At 46.2% G+C, this 18367-nt stretch overlaps 1 long non-coding RNA gene across 1 annotated transcript in view; it reads right to left on the bottom strand.

Annotated features, from left to right (window-relative positions):
• The window catches only part of LOC104657222, a 122297-nt gene that overhangs the window by 24127 nt on the left and 79803 nt on the right, over window positions 1–18367 (bottom strand). The window contains exon 3 of the long non-coding RNA XR_747253.2: window positions 5452–5618. This is a non-coding gene — a long non-coding RNA (uncharacterized LOC104657222). The remainder of the gene's footprint in view (window positions 1–5451; window positions 5619–18367) is intronic.

Raw genomic sequence — 18367 nt, 5'->3', positions numbered from 1 at the left:
CAGAGTACTGAATGGAGAGCAGCCTGCAGGGATAGAACAGAGGCTGCCACTGAGCTCCTGCTCCTGCTGGATCAGACTCCTGCTCTGGGTCAGACCACTACCGCCCTGGTTGTCCAGGTCCAGCTGCTGGTAAGGGTTTGTGTTGGGAAGGGTTCCTCCCAGGTCGACCTCAACTCCTGTCTGCCCTGGACTGAGCTGGACTCAAGCCTTGCAGCTGCCTCATCCCTCTCCCAGAACCCTGGTCCTGCTCCTTGGGGTTCAAGCTGCAGAAGGGTGAGCCCAGACAGCCCATCCCTGAGGTCTGGATCTGGCTACCCTTCCTCCCAGCCACCTTGGCTACTTCCACCCTAGACACAGGTAGGTGCTCGCCCTGAAACATGAAGTCTCCACAGCTGGCCCTTCAGGCAACTCTGCCCGCTTCTTGGGTCCCCCTGGGACTTCCATGGCATAGAAATTTAGGAATTCAAGCTTCCATCTATCCATCCATCCATACATACATACATACATTCATCTACTCACCCACATGTCCAGCCACCCACCCATCCATCCATCCACCCATCCATCCATCTATCCATTCATTTATCCAACAATCCACCCACCCACCCACCCATCTATCCATCCATATATCTACCCACCCATCCACCCACTCATCCACCTATGTATCTATGCATCTATATATCCATCCATTATCCATCATTCATCCATCTATTCTTCTACCTACCCATCCTTCCACCCACCCACCCATCATCCATCTATTCAGCCATCCATCCATCCAACATCCATCTATTTATCTACCCACCCATCTATCCACCCATATACTCATCCTTCTCTCCCTCCCTCCCTTCACCCATCCATCCATCCATCCATCCATTCATCCATCCATCCTTATATCCATCTAGCCAACCAGCCAACAAATGTATATAAACTGACATGCTGGACCCTAGGGATCCTGAGATGGACACATCATGATCCTATCCTCCCTCTGAGGGTAGGAAAGTATAAGAGGAAAGGGATGTTTCCAAAGATTATTCTAAGACAGTGCTGACTAATGGAACTTTCCGTGATGCGGCTAATGTTCTCTTCTGTGCTACTCAATATGGTCAATAGACACCAGCCATGCATGAACATTCAGCATCTGAAATGTGGCTAGTGTGACTGAGAAACTGAGTCTTTCATTTCATTTCATTTTAATTAATTTAAATACAAACCATCACATGGCACCAGTGGCTTCAGGATGGGACGCCACAGACCTAAGAGCTGCGGTAGCACACAAGGGAGGGGAGGCTTCAGGGAGGAGACAACATTATGTGGGGCCAGGTGACTCAGCCAGCTCGCTCATTCTTCTTCCCTGACACCTGCTGGAGCACGCCCCGCCCCAGCCAGACCCTTAAGCGTATTTTGGAAAGTCTCTTGTCACAGTGCTGAGCTCAGCCAGAGGCTCCTCTGACCTTGCACACCCTCTCTGAGGTCACTGCTGGGTGAGGCCTGAGCCCTTCTCACTCCAGGAGTTCCTGACTCATCCTGGAAAAAGCAGAAAAGCCTCTGTATTTTTCAAGAACCAGCTTCAATGTTAATAAGAGGGCAGACATGACCCCAGGCATGATCCCAACTCGGGCACACAGGGATGGGGTATGGGGGGCAAGGAGCAAGTCTAAAACAGGTGAGGAGCAGAATAGAGAGCCAGGGCCCAGCAGAGGGTGAGGCGGAAACTGATGGAATGAGACACGGAGGAACAACCAGCCCAAGCCAGCAGGGCAGACGGGGTAAGAGGGATACGCCACAGAGATACTCCACAGAGGAATGGCTAACATGAGCCAGAACGGAAGGGACATGCCGAGGTAAACACAGCTGGAGGTAGGCTGACAGGTGGCTACAGACAAGACTAAGACAGGCTGACCAAAAGGCAGTCTGTGACCCCAGGAGAGGTGGGGTGGGGGTCCCAGAGGGCAGCTCTGAGATCTCTGGAACATCGATTGACTGCACTTGCAGATCAGGCCACTAGGGGGTAGCATTGCTCCAGTCACTGCCACTAGCAGGCGTCCAACTTCCAAAAGATGGTAACAGCCAGGCTCCCTGTCATGGGCAGCGGACATGGCTTCACTGACAGACGTAAGAGGCTGGGATAGGCGGACCCAGAGCGTCTATGACCTAGCCTGGAGAGTCCCTCTTTCGTCACCCAGGATCTCCTCAAACCTGCCCCTTCCCTCCACATCCCCAGTCCCTGGTCTTGTCCCTTTCCTGACAGCTGCCTGGGCTCGCAGAGCACTGAAGGACGGAACCTCAAGATGCCCATCAATTCCCTGTCTTTGCCTGAAAAGGGCAAGTGAGGATTCTAGGTGTGAGAATTGCCCTCAGCTCCTGCCACGCAGGCTGGTCCATGAGGAGGGCCTTGTGGGCTCTTGGGTACAAGGCTCGCTTCACATAGATCCAGAGGGATCTTGACTGACCCTATGCTCAGCAGCAGCCAAGTGCAGCTCTGGGCTGCTTGAACAGAACAAAATGTCTGGATACAGGACTGCATTCAGCAATAAAGCCTAGTCCTCAGGCTACAGCTCTGGAACAGCCAATGTAACGCAGGAAGAAGAGCGATGTGGACCACGTCATAGTTACAATCCAGTCACCTGCACCCCTCCTATCTCTCCCCCAGCTTCTCTTGTTCCAGCACCTCGGTCCTGGTGTCCCCCAGGCTAAGAAGCCAGCCTTGGCCTGGGAGCACTGTCTTTGACCCATTTTGTAGCCCTGCACTCCCGCTCTTGGCCTCGTCTCCCCATCAGTAAACAGAAGTGGATGGATCATGAGATGACCTCCAAAGTTTCTTCCAGCTTGCAGCACCACTGACGGGGAAGCCTCAGCAAAAATGTCCTCACAGTTCTGGAGGCTGGAAGTCAGTCGGACATCAAGGTATCCTCGCGGCTGGTTTCTTCTGAGGCTTCTCTCCTTGCCTTGCAGACGGCGCCTTCACCTGCGCCTTCACCCAGGCTTTCCTCTGTGCAAATCTCATAAGAGCACTGGTCATATTGGATTAGGGTCCACCCATATGGCCTCATGGTAACCTAATTACCTCGGTAAAGGCCCCGTCTGCAAATACAGGCGATTATGGAACAACACGTGTTTGAACTTTGTGAGTCCACTTACACGAGGTTTTTCTTCTGCCTCTGAGACAGCAGGACCCCCCACCCCGCCCCACAGCCTACTCAGCATGAAGACGGGAGGATGAAGACCTTGATGAGGATCCACTTCCACTCAGTGACTAATACATAGATTTTCTCTTTGTGTTTCTTTTAATAACATTTTCTTTAGCTTACTTTGTTGTAGGAATACAGTACGTAATGCACATAACATACATAATATGTGTTCATCAACTGTTTGTCATTGGTAAGGCTTCCAGGCGACAGTAGGCTATTAGTAGTTAAGTTTGTGGGGAGTCAAAAGTCATATGTGAGTCTTGACTACAAGGGGGTTGGTGCCCTTGACCCCTTGTTGTTCAAGGGTTAACTGTACAATCACATTCTGATGTCCTGGCTGGGGGTTGGGACTTCAATATGTGAATTTTGTGAGGATGCAATTCAGCCGAAGGCACTGGGGAGACAAAGTCCACACTAGAGCGCCCTAAGTACTACTGAGTATTTCTAAAGTACTGCCAGGTATGGCCGGGTGCCCTGAGTTCTGCTGGGTATGCCTGGGCACCCTGAGACCTGCCAGGTACAGCCGAGAACCCTGAGACCTGCTGGGTACAGCCAAGAACCCTGAGTCCTGCCGGGTGCGGCCGAGAACCCTGAGACCTGCCAGGTACAGCCAGAGGCCCTGAGTCCTGCTGAGTGTGCTGGACGCCCTGAGTCCTGCTGGGTATTCTGGGCACCCTGAGTCCTGCCGGATACGACCAGGCCCCTGAGTCCTGCTGGGTACGGCTGGGCACTCTGAGTCCTGCTGAGTACAACTGAGTACCCTGAGTCCTGCTGGGTACGGCTGAGTACTGCTCACTTTCAGAGTCTCTTCCTGCCTCCACCCCCTGCTGCCTCTGGTCTTTTTTCAGAGTGCCACTGCCCCTCTCACCTCCCTTAGTCCCTGGGAAATGGAAGACCACCTGGGAGTGAGGGAAGGGGGAGGGAAGCACAAGGAGAACAGCCTGACTGGTTGCTGGGGAGGACACCCTCTTGGGGCCATCTAGGGCTAGGGGTTCACCAGGCAGGAGCAACAAAGGCAGAGGGGTAAGGGAGTCCAGGGTTCTACCAAGAGAGTGGTGGAAATGTCGCGATCAGTGCAGACTAGAAAGCAAAGACGGGAGACAGAGTGAAAGCAGAGGCATTCATGACACTAGAAGCCAGCAAGCGGGGTGGCACCACAGGGATCACAGAGAAGGGGAGAGTAGGGCTGGCTGAGCCTCTGCAGGGAGGCAGGTGTTCCAGCATCTGGAGCCTCTGAACCTTCCCAGGCCTCTCAGAGGAGGAAGAGCCAGGGAGAGACAGGGAGAGCTACTGGGGGCGCCATCACGGCAGCCCCTCAGGTTTGGGGTCTAGGAGCCTGAGTTACCAGGTGGGGCTGGTCTGACTGTCTGCTGTCCCCAGGCCCAGCTGTGTGCACAGGAGAGAGGCAGAGCCTGGTCGGGAGATCTCCCAAGGCAGGCTGGGACACCTGACGCAGCAGGCATCAGAGAGTCTGGAGGGAGAGGGGCCAGGTGGGGTGGGAGCCAGGGTCTCTGGGCTGTACAGTGGGGCCGCCTCGCAGGCAGGCCAGCGGAGAGGACCCCAGAACACTCCATATCTAATTGGGTGGGTGCAGTATATGAATTTTCTGTAAGAAGTGCTCTCCGAAGCATTTCAAAGGCATGCATGGCCTCAGAAAGGTTATGAGTCAGTGGCCAACTGACATTTGGTACACTGCATTTAAATGCAGGCAAAAGGCAGTCATCTTAAGGCTGGCGGGAAGGGCGTGGACCAGCTTTCCTGGAACATCTGCCAAGGCAAGAGAGAAGATGCTGCCAGGAAGGAGTGCAGTGATGTTTCCCAGGCCAGCCCTGCCTCCTGGGCCCTGAGCACCTCCCCTTAGAGCTTCCCTCAGTCTGGAAATACCCGTGAGCCCTACTATGTGCTGACACTAGGCTGGGTGCCGGGGTTACCCAGGAGATGCTCGTGGTCCTGGTGTCCGCACCTGGCACCCATCAGGCTAGACACAGAGGGGGCTCCAGGCCTTTGCACATGCTGTTCCCATAGCCAGCACCCAGTCCCGGTCTAGATGAGGCAAAGCCCTAGCTCATGTCTTGGGACAGGAGATGCGATGTCCAGAAAGTGGTGGCCTCAGGACCATTTGAGATGTTCTCAATTCAGTGTAAGGACTACAATGCACAGTGTCATTTGCACTATCTTTACTTTTTGTGACAGAAATATAATTCATTTTTATGAAGCTCACAGAAACACAATCTCTCATTTTATAATTGAATTATGTGGAACTCACTTAGCACAAAATGACAGGGCTGAATCTTCATGTGTTTTTCTGTGCGCTTGAATCTCTCTGCGTCTCCCGTGTGTTGTAAGCTCCATGGGGAAGGAGTCCAGTCTGGGCTGTGCAGGGCTGCATCCCCAGGAACCTGCACAGTGCTTCCCACCAGGTGGGAACTTAGCCTGAGAAAATAAATAAGACCCTCAAAAATCCAGGGACCAAGCCATGAATCTCCAAGCCTAACCAGGTGGCCACATCTCCTCCTCCTCAGCTCAAGGGGAGACCCAGAGGCCAGAAAACAGCCACTGTGATCATGGCCTTATGAGAAGCCCAAAGGGACAGACTATGCCCTTGTTCTAAAACATGCATCTCTCCAGCCCTCCCTCAGCCCTGAGGGAACTGGCTTCACTCCTCAGCAGAGGAGGCTTTGCTCTCCGCATGCCCAGGAGGGCCGGGGTGGGCTCAGCTTCAGAGAACACAACCTCCTTGTCATGATTTATGGAAAGAGCAACTCCCAGAAGGAAGCCTTAACCAAGGACCTGCCAGGAAACTTTTTAAAATGTGTCATTGAAAGGCACAATGGACTCAGGCACAGTGACTCACACCTATAATCCCAACATTTTGGGAGGCCCAGGTGGGAGGATCAATTGAGTCTGGAAGTATGAGACCAGCCTGGGCAACATAGCAAGACCCCGTCTCCAAAAAATAAAAATAAAAATAAAAAAAATAGGCACGGTGGCACACACCTGTGATCCCAGCTTGGGGGACTGAGATGGGAGGATCACTTGAGCCCAGGAGGTGGAGGCTGCAGTGAGCTGTGATCACACCACTACACTCTTGTCTGGGTGACAGAGCAAGACCCCATCTCAGAAAAAAAGAAAAAGACAAGAAAACACAATGAGGGGGAGGCAGAGCAAGATGGCTGAATAGAAGCTTCCAGCATTCGTCCCACCTGCAAGGAACACCAAATTAAACATCTATCCACACAGAAAAGCACCTTCATAAGAACTGAAAATCCTAAGAACCTGGTACAGCTAGGCCCAAGTAGGGTAGAGCATCAAATGGGCTCCTGGGGTCCCCAGTTCTAGACTTTGGCTCCTTGATGGCATTTCTGGACCTGCTCTGGGCCAGACGGAAGCCTGCTGCCTGGAAGGAAGGGACTAGGTACAGGCAGCATTCACCACAAGCTGACTGAAGAAGCCTGGGTCTCAACTGAACATAGCCAGGCAGTATTTACCCCAGGCCTGGGGTGGCAGTGGTCATGGGAGAGACCCCTGTACTTGAGGAAAGGGGAGGGAAGAGTGGGAAGGATTCTTTGCTTGCGGCTTGGGTGCCTGCTGAGCCTCAGTTGAATAGAGCACCAGGTAGATTCCTAAGGTTCCTGACTCCAGCCCTGGCTCTTGGACAGCATCTCTGGACCCTCCTGGCCCCAGGAGGGTCCTTCACTGCCCTGAAGGAAAGGACACAAACCTGGCTCAGTATGCCACCTGCTAACTGTAGGGATTCTTGGGCCTTGAGTGAACATAGGTGGTAGCCAGGCAGTGGTCAATGCATGCCTTGGGTGAGGCCCAGTTGCTGTCCTGGCTTTGGGTCTGACCCAGTGCGGTCCCAATGGTGGTGGCTAAACGGGTACTTATGTCACCCTTCTCCCAGCTCCAGAGAGCTCATCACAGAGATAGAGACTCTGTTTTGGGGAAGGTAAGGGAAGAGCACAAGAGTCTCTGTCTGGTAATCCAGGGAATTCTTCTGGATCTTACCCAAGACCACTAAGGCAGTACTTCTACTAGTGCAAGAGCTACAGCATTATTAGGCTTGGGGTGCCCTTTAAAGCAGATATGGCAGCAGTGACCAAAGACTTAGATCACAACATCCAATCCCTTTGAATATTTGGAAAACCTGTCCAAGAAGGATGGGTACAAACAAGCCCGAACTGTGAAGACTACAATAAATAACCAACTCTTTAATGCCCAGACACTGACAAACATCCACAAGCATCAACACCATCCAGGAAAACATGACCTCACCAAATGAACTAAATAAGATACCAGGAACCAATCCTGGAGAAATAGAGATATGTGACCTTTCAGACAGAGAATTCAAAATTGCTATTTCAAGAAAGCTCAATGAAATCCAAGATAACACAGAGAAGGAATTTGGAATACTATCAGATAAATTTAACAAAGAGGTTGAAATAACTTAAAAGAATCAAGAAGAAATTCTGGAGCTGAACAATGCAATTGACATACTGAAGAATGCGTCAGTCTCCCAATAGCAGAATTGATCGAGTAGAAGAAAGAATTAGTGAGTTTGAAGACAGTCTATTTGAAAACACACATTGGGGGCCGGGCGCGGTGGCTCAAGCCTGTAATCCCAGCACTTTGGGAGGCCGAGACGGGCGGATCACGAGGTCAGGAGATCGAGACCATCCTGGCTAACATGGTGAAACCCTGTCTCTACTAAAAAATACAAAAAACTAGCCGGGCGAGGTGGCAGGCACCTGTAGTCCCAGCTACTCAGGAGGCTGAGGCAGGAGAATGGCGTAAACCTGGGAGGCGGAGCTTGCAGTGAGCTGAGATCCGGCCACTGCACTCCAGCCTGGGCGACAGAGCGAGACTCCGTCTCAAAAAATAAAATAAATAAAATAAAATAAAATAAAATAAAGAAAACACACATTGGAAACAAAAGAAAAAAGAATGAAGCAAACACAAAAGATCAGAAAATAGCCTCAAAAGAGCAAATCTAAGAGTTATTAGCCTCAAAGAAGAGGTAAAGAGAAAGACTGCGGTAGAAAGTTTATTCAAAATGATAATAACAGAGAACTTTCCAAACCTAGAGGAAAATATCAATATTCAAGTACAAGAAGGTTATAGAACACGAAGCAGATTTAATTCAAATACAACTACCTCAAGGCATTTAATAATCAAATTCCCAAAGGTCAAGGATAAAGAAATAATCCTAAAGCAGCAAGAAAAAAGAAACAAATAATTGAGTTCCAATACACCTGGCAGCAGATTTCTCAGTGGAAACCTTACAGGCCAGGAGAGAGTGGCATGACATATTTAAAGTGCTGAAGGAAAAAACTGTTACCCTAGAATAGTATATCTGGTGAAAATATCCTTCAAACATGAAGAAGAAATAAAGACTTTCCCAGACAAACAAAAACTGAGGGATTTTATCAAGAGCAGACCTGTCCTACAAGAAACACTGAAAGTAGTTCTTCAATATGAAAAAAGAGAATGTTAATCAACAATAAATCATCCAAAGGAAAAAAACTGGTCACAGTAAGTACACAGAAAAACACAAAATATTATAACACTGTACTTGCGGCGTGTAAACTACTTATATCTTAAGTAGAAAGACTAAAAAATAAACCTATCAAAAATAATAACTACAACTTCTTAAGACATAGGCAGTACAATAAGATAAAAACAACAAGGAGCTAAAAAAAAATCAGAGGGAGGAAGTTAAAGTGTAGAATTTGTATTAGTTTTGTCTTTGCTTGCTTGTTTGTTTATGCAATTAGTATTAAGTTGTCATCAGCTTAAAATAACAGGTTATAAGATATTATTTGCAAACCTCATGGTAAACTCAAAAAACATTACAACAGATAAATAAAAAATAAAAAGCGTGAAATTAAAACACACCATTTGAGAACATCACCTTCACTAAAAGGAAGACAGGAAAGAAGGAAGTAAAGACAAGAAGATCACCAAAAATAAGAGAAAACAAATGACAAAATAGCAGGAGTAAGTCCTTACTTATCAATAATAACATTGAATATAAATGAACGAAACTCTCCAATCAAGACATAGTGTGGCTGAATGAATAAAACAACAAGACCCAGTGATCTATGGCCTACAGGAAACATGCTTCACCGATAAAGACACATAGACTGAAAACAAAAAGATGAATGGTAAAAGATACTCCATGCAAATGAAAACTGAAAAAAGAGCAGGATTAGGTATACTTTTATCAGGCCAAACAGATTTCAAGACAAAAACTATAAAAGAGATTTTAAAAAGGTAATCATATAATGATAAAGGAATCAATTCAGCAAAAGGATATAACAACTGTAAATACATATGCACCCAACATTGGAGCACCCAGATATATAACGCAAATATTATCAGAGCTAAAGACAGAGATAGACTTCAATACAATAATAGGCTTCAGCACCCCACTTTCAGCATTGGACAGATCATCTAGACAGAAAATCAACAAAGAAACGTCAGATTTAATCTGCACTATAGACCAAATGAACCCAATAGATATTTATAGAACATTTCACCCAATGGCTACAGAATGCACATTCTTCTCTTCAGCACCTGGATCATTCTCAAGGATAGACCATATATATTAGGCCACAAAACAGGTCTTAAAATTTCAAAAACAAACAAACAAAGAAAAGAAACAATATCAAGTATCTTCTCTGACCATGATGGAATAAAACTAGAAACCAGAAAAAAAAAAAAGATAAATTTAGAAAACTATACCAACACATGGAAATTAAACAGTATGTTCCTGAATGACCAGTGGGTTAATGAAAAAACTAGGAAGAAAATTTAAAAATTTCTTGAAACAAATGGAAATGGAAACACAGCATACCAAAACCTATGGGGTACAGCAAAAGTAGTACTAGAAGAAAGTTTGTAACAATAATCGCCTACATCAAAAAAGTAGAAAGATTTCAAATAAACAACCTAACAATGCATCTTAAAGAAATAGAAAAGCAAGAGTAAACCAAACCCAAAATTAGTAGAAGAAAAGAAATAATAAACCAGAGCAAAAATAAATGAAATTGAAATTAAAAAAATACAAAAGATCTAAGAAACAGAAATTGGTTTTTGAAACAATAAAAAAGTGACCAATCTTTATCCTAAGAAAAAAAGAGAAAAGATTCAAATAAATAAAAATCAGAGCTGAAAAAAGAGACATTACAACTTATACCACAGAAATTCAGAGGATTTAAATTAGAGGCTACTAATAAATAGGAAAGCCTACCAATAAATTGCCAATAAACTGGAAACCCTAGAATAAATGGCCAAATTCCTAGATACATGCAACCTACCGAGATTGAGCCATGAAGAAATCCAAAACTTGAACAGGACAATAGCAAGTAATGAGATCAAACCCATAATAATCAGTTTCCCATCAAAGAAAAGCCCAGGACCCAATGGTTTCAATGCTGAATTTTACCAAACATTTAAAGAACTAAAGAACCATTAACAATACTACTCAAATTATTCCAAAAAATAAAAGGAGGAGGGAATACTTTCAACTCATTCTACAAGGCTGAGATTATCCCGATACCAAAACCAGACAAAGACACATCAAAAAAATAAAAGTATAGGCCAATATCCCTGATAAACATTGATGCAAAAAAATCCTCAACAAAATACTAGCAAACCAAATTCAATAACATATTTTAAAAAATCATTAATCATGACCAAGTGGGATTTATCCCAGAGATGCAAAGATGGTTCAACACACACAAATCAATCAATGGGATACATCATTTCAACAGAACAGAGGACAAAAACCATAAGATTGGTTCAATTGATGGCGAAAAAGCATTTGATAAAATTCAACATCCCTTCATGATAAAAACCCTCAAAAAATAGGGTATAGAAGGAATGTACCTCAATACGATAAAAGCCATATACAACAGACCCAGAGCTAGTATCATACTGAATGGGAGAAAACTGAAAGCCTTTCCTCTAAGACCTGGAAGAAGACAAGGATGCCCACTGTCATCACTGTTATTCAACATAGTACTGGAAGTCCTAGCTAGGGCAATCAGAGAAGAGAAAGAAATAAAGAGCATCCAAATTGGAAAGGAAGAAGTCAAATTATCTTGTTTGCAGACAATATGATCTTATATTTGGAAAAACCTAAAGACTTTACAAAAAAAAACTATTAGAACTGATAAACTCAGTAAAGTTGCAGGACACAAAATCAACATACAAAAAGCACTAGAATTTCTATATGGCAACAGTGGATAATCTGAAAAGGAAATCAAGAAAGTAATCCTATTTACAACATCTACAAATAAAATATCCAGGAATAAACATAACCAAAGAAGTTTATAACCAAAGAAGATCTCTATAATGAAAACAATAAAACACTGATGTAAGAAACTGAAGAGGACCAAAAAAAAGTAAAGATATTCCATGTTCATAGGTTGAAAGAGTCAAGATTTTTTAAATGTCCACACTAGCCAAGGCAATCTACAGATTCAATGCAATCCCTATCAAAATACCAATGACATTCTTCACAGAAATAGAAAAAAAAAATCGTAAAATTTATATGGAACCCCAAAAGACCCAGAATAGCCAAAGCCATCCTGAGTAAAAAGAACACAACTGGAGGAATCACATTAAATGACTTCAAGTTATACTACAGAGCTATAGTAACCAAAAACGCATGGTACTAGCATAAAAACAGACACATAGACTAATGGAACAGAATACAGAACCTAGACACAAATCCATACATCTACAGTGAACTCATTTTGACAAAGGTGCCAAGAACATACACTGGGGAAAGAAGACAACAAATGGTATGGGGAAAGTTGCATATTCATATGCAGAAGAATGAAACTAGACCCCTGTCTCTCACCATGTACAAAAATTAAATAAACATGAATTAAAGACTTAAATCTAAGACCTCAAACTATGAAACCACTATAAGAAAACATCAGGGAAACTCTCTAGGACATTGGACTGGGCAAAGATTTCTTGAGTAATACCCCACAAGCACAGACAGACAACCAAAGCAAAAAATGGACAAATGAAATCACATCAAGTTAAAAAGCTCTGCACAACAAAGGAAGCAATCAATAAAGTGAAGAGATAACCCACTGAATGGGAGACAATATTTGCTAACTATCCATCTGACAAGGGATCAATAACCAAAGTATATAAACAGCTCAAACAATTAAATAGGAAAAAGTCTAATAATCCTGTTTTTAAAATGGGTAAAAGATCTGAACACATATTTCACAAAAGAAGACATGCAAATGGAAAACAGGCATATGAAAAGGTGCTCAACATCACTGATCATCAGAGAAATGCAAATCAAAACTACAATGAGATAGTATCTCACCCCAGTTAAAATGGCTTTTATCCAAAAGACAGGCAATAACAAATGACTGGTGAGGCTGTGGAGAAAAGGGAATTCTTGCACACTGTTGGTGGGAATGTAAATTAGTACAACCACTATGGAGAACAGTTTGGAGGTTCCTCAAAAAACTAAAAATAGAGCTACCATATGATCCAGCAATTCCATTGCTGGTATATGCCCAAAAGAAAAGAAATCAGTGTATTGAAGAGATATCTGCGCTCCCATGTTTATTGTAGCACTATTCATGATGGTCAAGATTTGGAAGCACCTAAGTGTCTGTATTAGTCCATTTTCATGCTGCTGATAAAGACATAACTGAGATTGGGTAATTTATAAAGAAAAAGAGGTTTAATAGACTCACAGTTCCACGTGGCTGGGGAGGCCTCACAATCATGGCAGAAGGCAAATGGCATGTCTTACATGGCGGTAGACAAGAGAGAATGAGAGAGCTAAGCAAAAGGGTTTCCTCTTATAAAACCATCAGGTCCTATGAGACTTATTCACTACCACGAGAACAGTATCGGGGAAACCATCCCTGTGATTCAATTATCTCCCACTGGGTCCCTCCCACAACACGTGGGAATTATGGGAGCTAAAATTCAAAACGAAATTTGGGTTGGGGACACAGCCAAACCATATCAGTGTCTATCAATAGGTGAATGGATAAAGAAAATGTGGCACATATACACAATGGAGTACTCTTCAGCCATAAATAAGAATGAGATCCTGTCATTTGCAACAACTTAGGAGGCTGAGGCAGGAGAGTCGCTTGAACCCAGGAGACAGAGGTTGCAATAAGCTGAAATTGTGCACCATACTCCAGTTTGGGTGACAGAGTGAGATCCTGTCTCAAAAAAAAAAAAAAAAAAGCCCAGGCGTGGTGGCTCAAGCCTGTAATCCCAGCACTTTGGGAGGCCGAGGCAGGAGGATCACCTGAGGTTAGGAGTTCAAGACCAGCCTGGCCAACATGGCAAAACCCTGTCTCCACTAAAAATACAAAAATTAGCTGGGCGTGGTGGTGTGTGCCTGTAACCCCAGCTACTCGGGAGGCTGAGGCAGAAGAATCTCTTGAACCCAGGAGGCTGAGATTGCAGTGAGCCGGGATCACGCCATTGCACTACAGACTGGGCAACAAGAGCAACACTTTGTCTCAAAAAAAAAATAAAAAATAAAAAAATAAAGATGCAAATAATGGGGACCTTGTCCTAACAAATGACCTCATGACGCTCTGCTGCCACTGAAGCTGGGGAGTGGAAAATAGCTAAAGAAGAATTGCAGTAGCCAACCAAGCTTGTGTCACTGTCTGTGTTTCTCCCTTCTACAGGCTTATTTTATGGTGTCTGAGGAAATTGTTCTCTGGGGCCCCCAAGGCAAAGCTATGTCCCAGGGACAGGAGGGGTGGAAGAAGGTGGCCTCTGTGAAGGGCCAGAGCCAGGGAGAGAGCCCTGAGCAGGAGGGGGAAGAAGAAGCAGCTGTCCTTGCCCCTGGCACCTGGGCTGGTTTCATGTTCCTTTCTGTGTTTATTTCCCCTTTGTCATTCCTGAACCTTGAACAATATTGTGTTAAGTACCCCAATCCTGACTCAGCTGTATTTAGGGAAATTGAAGCAATGATCCCAGATCCAACCTGGGCTGGGCCAGCCACCTAAAGCTAGCAGGGAGTGGCCATAGAGCCCTGTATCAGAGAGCCAAGGGGAGCAGAATCCCGGAAGACAAATGAGACTTCAGAATCCAATCTTGAGTCGTAAACGCTAAGCCTGGAGAATTGAGATTTGATTTTATTACAAGTCAGTTCCTGTACAGATCATCTCCCTGCAGCTCAGAACTGCTCCCTGGCTTTTCCCTACCATGAGGTCTCCCAAAGGCCACATCACTCAGAGCTTTCTGCCATTCCCTTCTCTAAGGGTCAGGGCAAACAGGGAGTTTTCCACTGATGGGAAAATCTTCCCATCCTTTTTTACAGCCCAACTCTGCTCTGCCCAAGAGCAAGCCTGCAGTCATCCAAATGTGATTATAAATACATTCGTAAACAGATTCCACTCCTCAAAGCTCTCTCACCGTGGAATGGGTTTATGCCAGCAAGGTTATACAGTCTGCCCCCATATCCATGGATTCTGTGTCCATAGATTCAACCAACCAAAGATTGAACATACTTGGAAAAAACTGCATCTGTACTGAACATGTACAGACTTTTTCCTTGTCATTATTCTGTAAATAATACAGCATAACAATTATTTCCATAGCATTCACATTGTATTAGGTATTCTAAGTAATCTAGAGATGATTTAAAGTATACAGGAGGATGTGTGATTTAAGAGATACAGGAGGTTGCACGCAAACACGACACCGTTTTATATCAGGCACTTGAACATCTGTGGATTTTGGTATCTGTGAGGGGTACTGGAGCTAATCCCCCACACATACTGAGTGACGACTATATATGGAATGTGAACAGAATTTTCCCACTGACTTCCATTAGGCAAGCAGAGCTGTGCTTCTCTCCAAGAAAGGAGAGTAGAGGAGCTGAGCCTGGGAGTGGGAAAAGAAGGGAAGGAGGCCAAATGGAGATCTCATTACTCCAGGATGTGGTTTTAATTCCATCCTTCCCTCACAGCCTCTGCTCCACCCTCTGTTTATTAAGGGGGCCAAATTAAATACATGAGATGTAACTGCAACATGGAGACCCTCGCTCAGTCTCCAGAGACTGTGGGGTGCGGGGAGAAGTGGTGGGGGGGAAGCCAAAACAAACAAACCACAAATCCAGGAGGAGAGAGAAGGCAGAAAAGCAAACTATCAGGGACAGTTTCAACAACTCGGCCCCGCCTCCAGTCTGCAAGGAGGGGCCCTGCCCATCTCCCATGGCAGCCACCCCACCTGAGTGAGCTGGGAGGGTTCTCACCCACGGAGCCACCTCCTGGCCTGCAAGGCCCCCTCCCTTAGGGAGTGACCAGACCTGGCCAGCGATACGCTATCCTCCATTACTCGCTACCGTGCTCATCCTGCGCTGTCAGGCTATCTCTCCGCAATTCATCCCCTCCCTTTCTAGCCAATTTTCCACCTCCACACCTCGTCCCTCCTTTTCCTCCTCATCCTAATCCACAATGTCCTTTGGCCTGTCTGTTTGATGCTTTCCCTCCGTCAAGCTCCAGCTCAAGTCCTCCTTCAGAGACAACTGGGACCCTCCAGGCAGCCCCCACTAACTCCCTGCCTGACCCGCCCACGAAACCTTCAGCCTCCACCTCTTGCCTCCTTCCTCCCCTCTCCGCACTTCAAAGCTGCTCTCAACGCATGGCTCCTTCCCCATGGCATAGAACCTGCACACAGCACTTCATTTTCTTAAGCCCTCCTCCCACGACCTTGAGTCTTCTCAACAGTCTGTCCGGTGCCCTCTGGGCCCTTGCTTTTCCAGCCGCACCACAAAGACGGCCATGACCTTTGGAGCCTGGTCCAGTGACACAAGCTTCCTGCTGACTGCTCCACAGTGCCCGGTGCCAGCCACAGCCATGCCCTCAGCTTGCATGATGTGGCCTCTCCTGCTTCTCCCTGTATTCCTTTTCTGAATTCTCTTCAGCCAGCTCCTCAAATACATTGTTCTCCAGAATTTTGTCCTAGATCCACTTCTCACGCCATCACCTTCCAGGATGACCTCAAATCCACCCCCTGCTCCCCTCTCCTTTCAGATGCAGAGGGTGCCCCAGGCTTCCACATCCATTTATTTGCCTGCTGTGCCAGTGACCCTCCCCACAGTGTCCCCAGCCCTCCATCCACCTGCATTCCCTTTGTCCAGGCCTGGAGAGACAGCCTCCTACCAGCTCCTGCCCAGAGACCCTCACCCAGCCCCTCCCCCTGCCTACTGGCTGCCAGTCATATAGCTAGGGAATGGAAGGGATATCATTTTGTTGACAGTCACTAGATGCCAGGCACTGTGCCAAAAGCTTTCTCATATGCCATGCCATTTAATCTTCCAATGACCCTGTACTTTAGATATTATTACACTTGAGATGGAGCAAGGACCCCTTTTTTAGGGACCTACAGGCCCCCCAAGCATGAAAATAAAGGAAAATCTTGAATTCTTTCAAGAGAAATTTCAGGGACCTAGCTAGTCCTGAGATATAAATAAACAACTTGATAAGCAAGAAGGTAATAATAACTAAAAACAACAGCCAAGAAAGTTAGGGTCAGATGTTTGGTTCCCTATAGAAACTAAAGATAACATCTTAACATATGTCCCTGAGTTGTTTTTCAAACACCTGGACCCCCATCAAACAGATCCACCAGCACACAGGCCTCAGCTAAAGGGGAAGTGGGGACTGAGCCGACCACTGTTCTTGGTTCTAAATTTCTTCCTTCGTGGCCTGAACGGAGTCACACCCACGAGCCAGAGTTAACATTCTTCTCTGGCCCCTGGTCCCAAATTTTTAAACAAAGCTTCTCTTCCTTAACCAACTGCAAATCAGAAAACTTTGAATCTACCTGTGACCTGTAAGCCTCGCCTCACGAAATCCTACCCTTTCAGACCAAAACCATTGTGTGACCTCCATGTATACATTTATGATTTTACTGTAACTTCTGCTTCCCTGAAATTTACCCTTGCCTTTAAAAACCCTTACTTCCAAGCCATCGGGGAGGCCAGGATTTCAGCATGAGATGCCTGGTGCTCCTTGCGGGTGCCCTGCAATAAACACCTTCTTTTCTCCCGCTACACAACCTCAGTGTGGATGTCTAGTCTTACGGTGCCAGACAACTAGACCTAGTTGAGTTCTTTAACACACTCACTTTTACTTGTGGGGAAATGGAGGCTCAGAAAGGATAAGCAACCTTCCCAAGTCTTAGAGCCACCAGGGGCAGAGCCTTGAGCACTTGGAGCCTGGGTCAGCCTCAGTCCCATTCATTTCCTTCTTGTTCCCCAAAATGCAGACCTGGTCACGCCAGTTCATTACCTCTTCATTGCTCTCCAAGTGAAATGCAAACTCCTCAGTGTTGTGTCCAGGATTCTCTCCAGGCTGTCCCAGCCTATACCCTACCCCAGCCAGAAAGAACAGCCGTGCTTGCCTCCACCCACTGATGTCTATCTTGCCCCTGCAGCCTCCTCTACTTTAAATAGCCTTCTCTCCTCTCTGTCCAGTGAGCTTCTCATTCCTTCAGACCAGACAGTAGGTGCCTTCCCTGGGAGGCCTCCCAGGCTCTTCGGAGTTCTCAGAATGTCTGCATTTGCTGGGTGCTGGCACTCACCACATTGCCTTGTAATCACTTGTTCAATCTTTCAAGTGTCATTTTAGCTTTGCAGTCCTGTGGCCCAACACAGGTCCCTGTGCATCAAGAAGAGCCTCAGTAAAAGCTGAAAGAAAGAGAGGACAAAAGAGGGGACAAGCACCTCAGCCATATCTTCTCAAAGTGGGGTCCCCAGGCCAGTGGTGGCAGAAGATACCTTGACCCCACCTCCGAGTCTGACAATCAGACCCTCTGGGGCTGGGGGCTGGGGATCTGCATTTTAAATAAGCTCCCCAAGAGATTCTCATACCCAGTGAAACTTGAGCATCTCTGGTCTAGACCAGTGCTCATCCCAGTCCTTACTAGGCCAGCCTCACAGGATGAGATAGTCAGCTGCTATCTGATTAAGAGATAACCAGGACAGTATCCTCCAAACTCTTATATCCAACATGCATAGAAGACAACACTACTGGGGCACTCTGGTGTAAACAGACAAAGCTGGTCAGAGCTATAGGTGAAAGGCTTGGGAACTTGTACCACCCTGGGCTCCACCAAGATCAATACCTCTGCATACCTGGAACCCATTCCTGACACCCCAC

This window comes from Rhinopithecus roxellana, chromosome 15 (assembly GCF_007565055.1).
Source record: "Rhinopithecus roxellana isolate Shanxi Qingling chromosome 15, ASM756505v1, whole genome shotgun sequence".
Taxonomy (NCBI): Eukaryota; Metazoa; Chordata; class Mammalia; order Primates; family Cercopithecidae; genus Rhinopithecus; species Rhinopithecus roxellana.
Note: the sequence above shows the minus strand (reverse complement) of the source record. Positions and strands in the feature narration are given on the sequence as shown.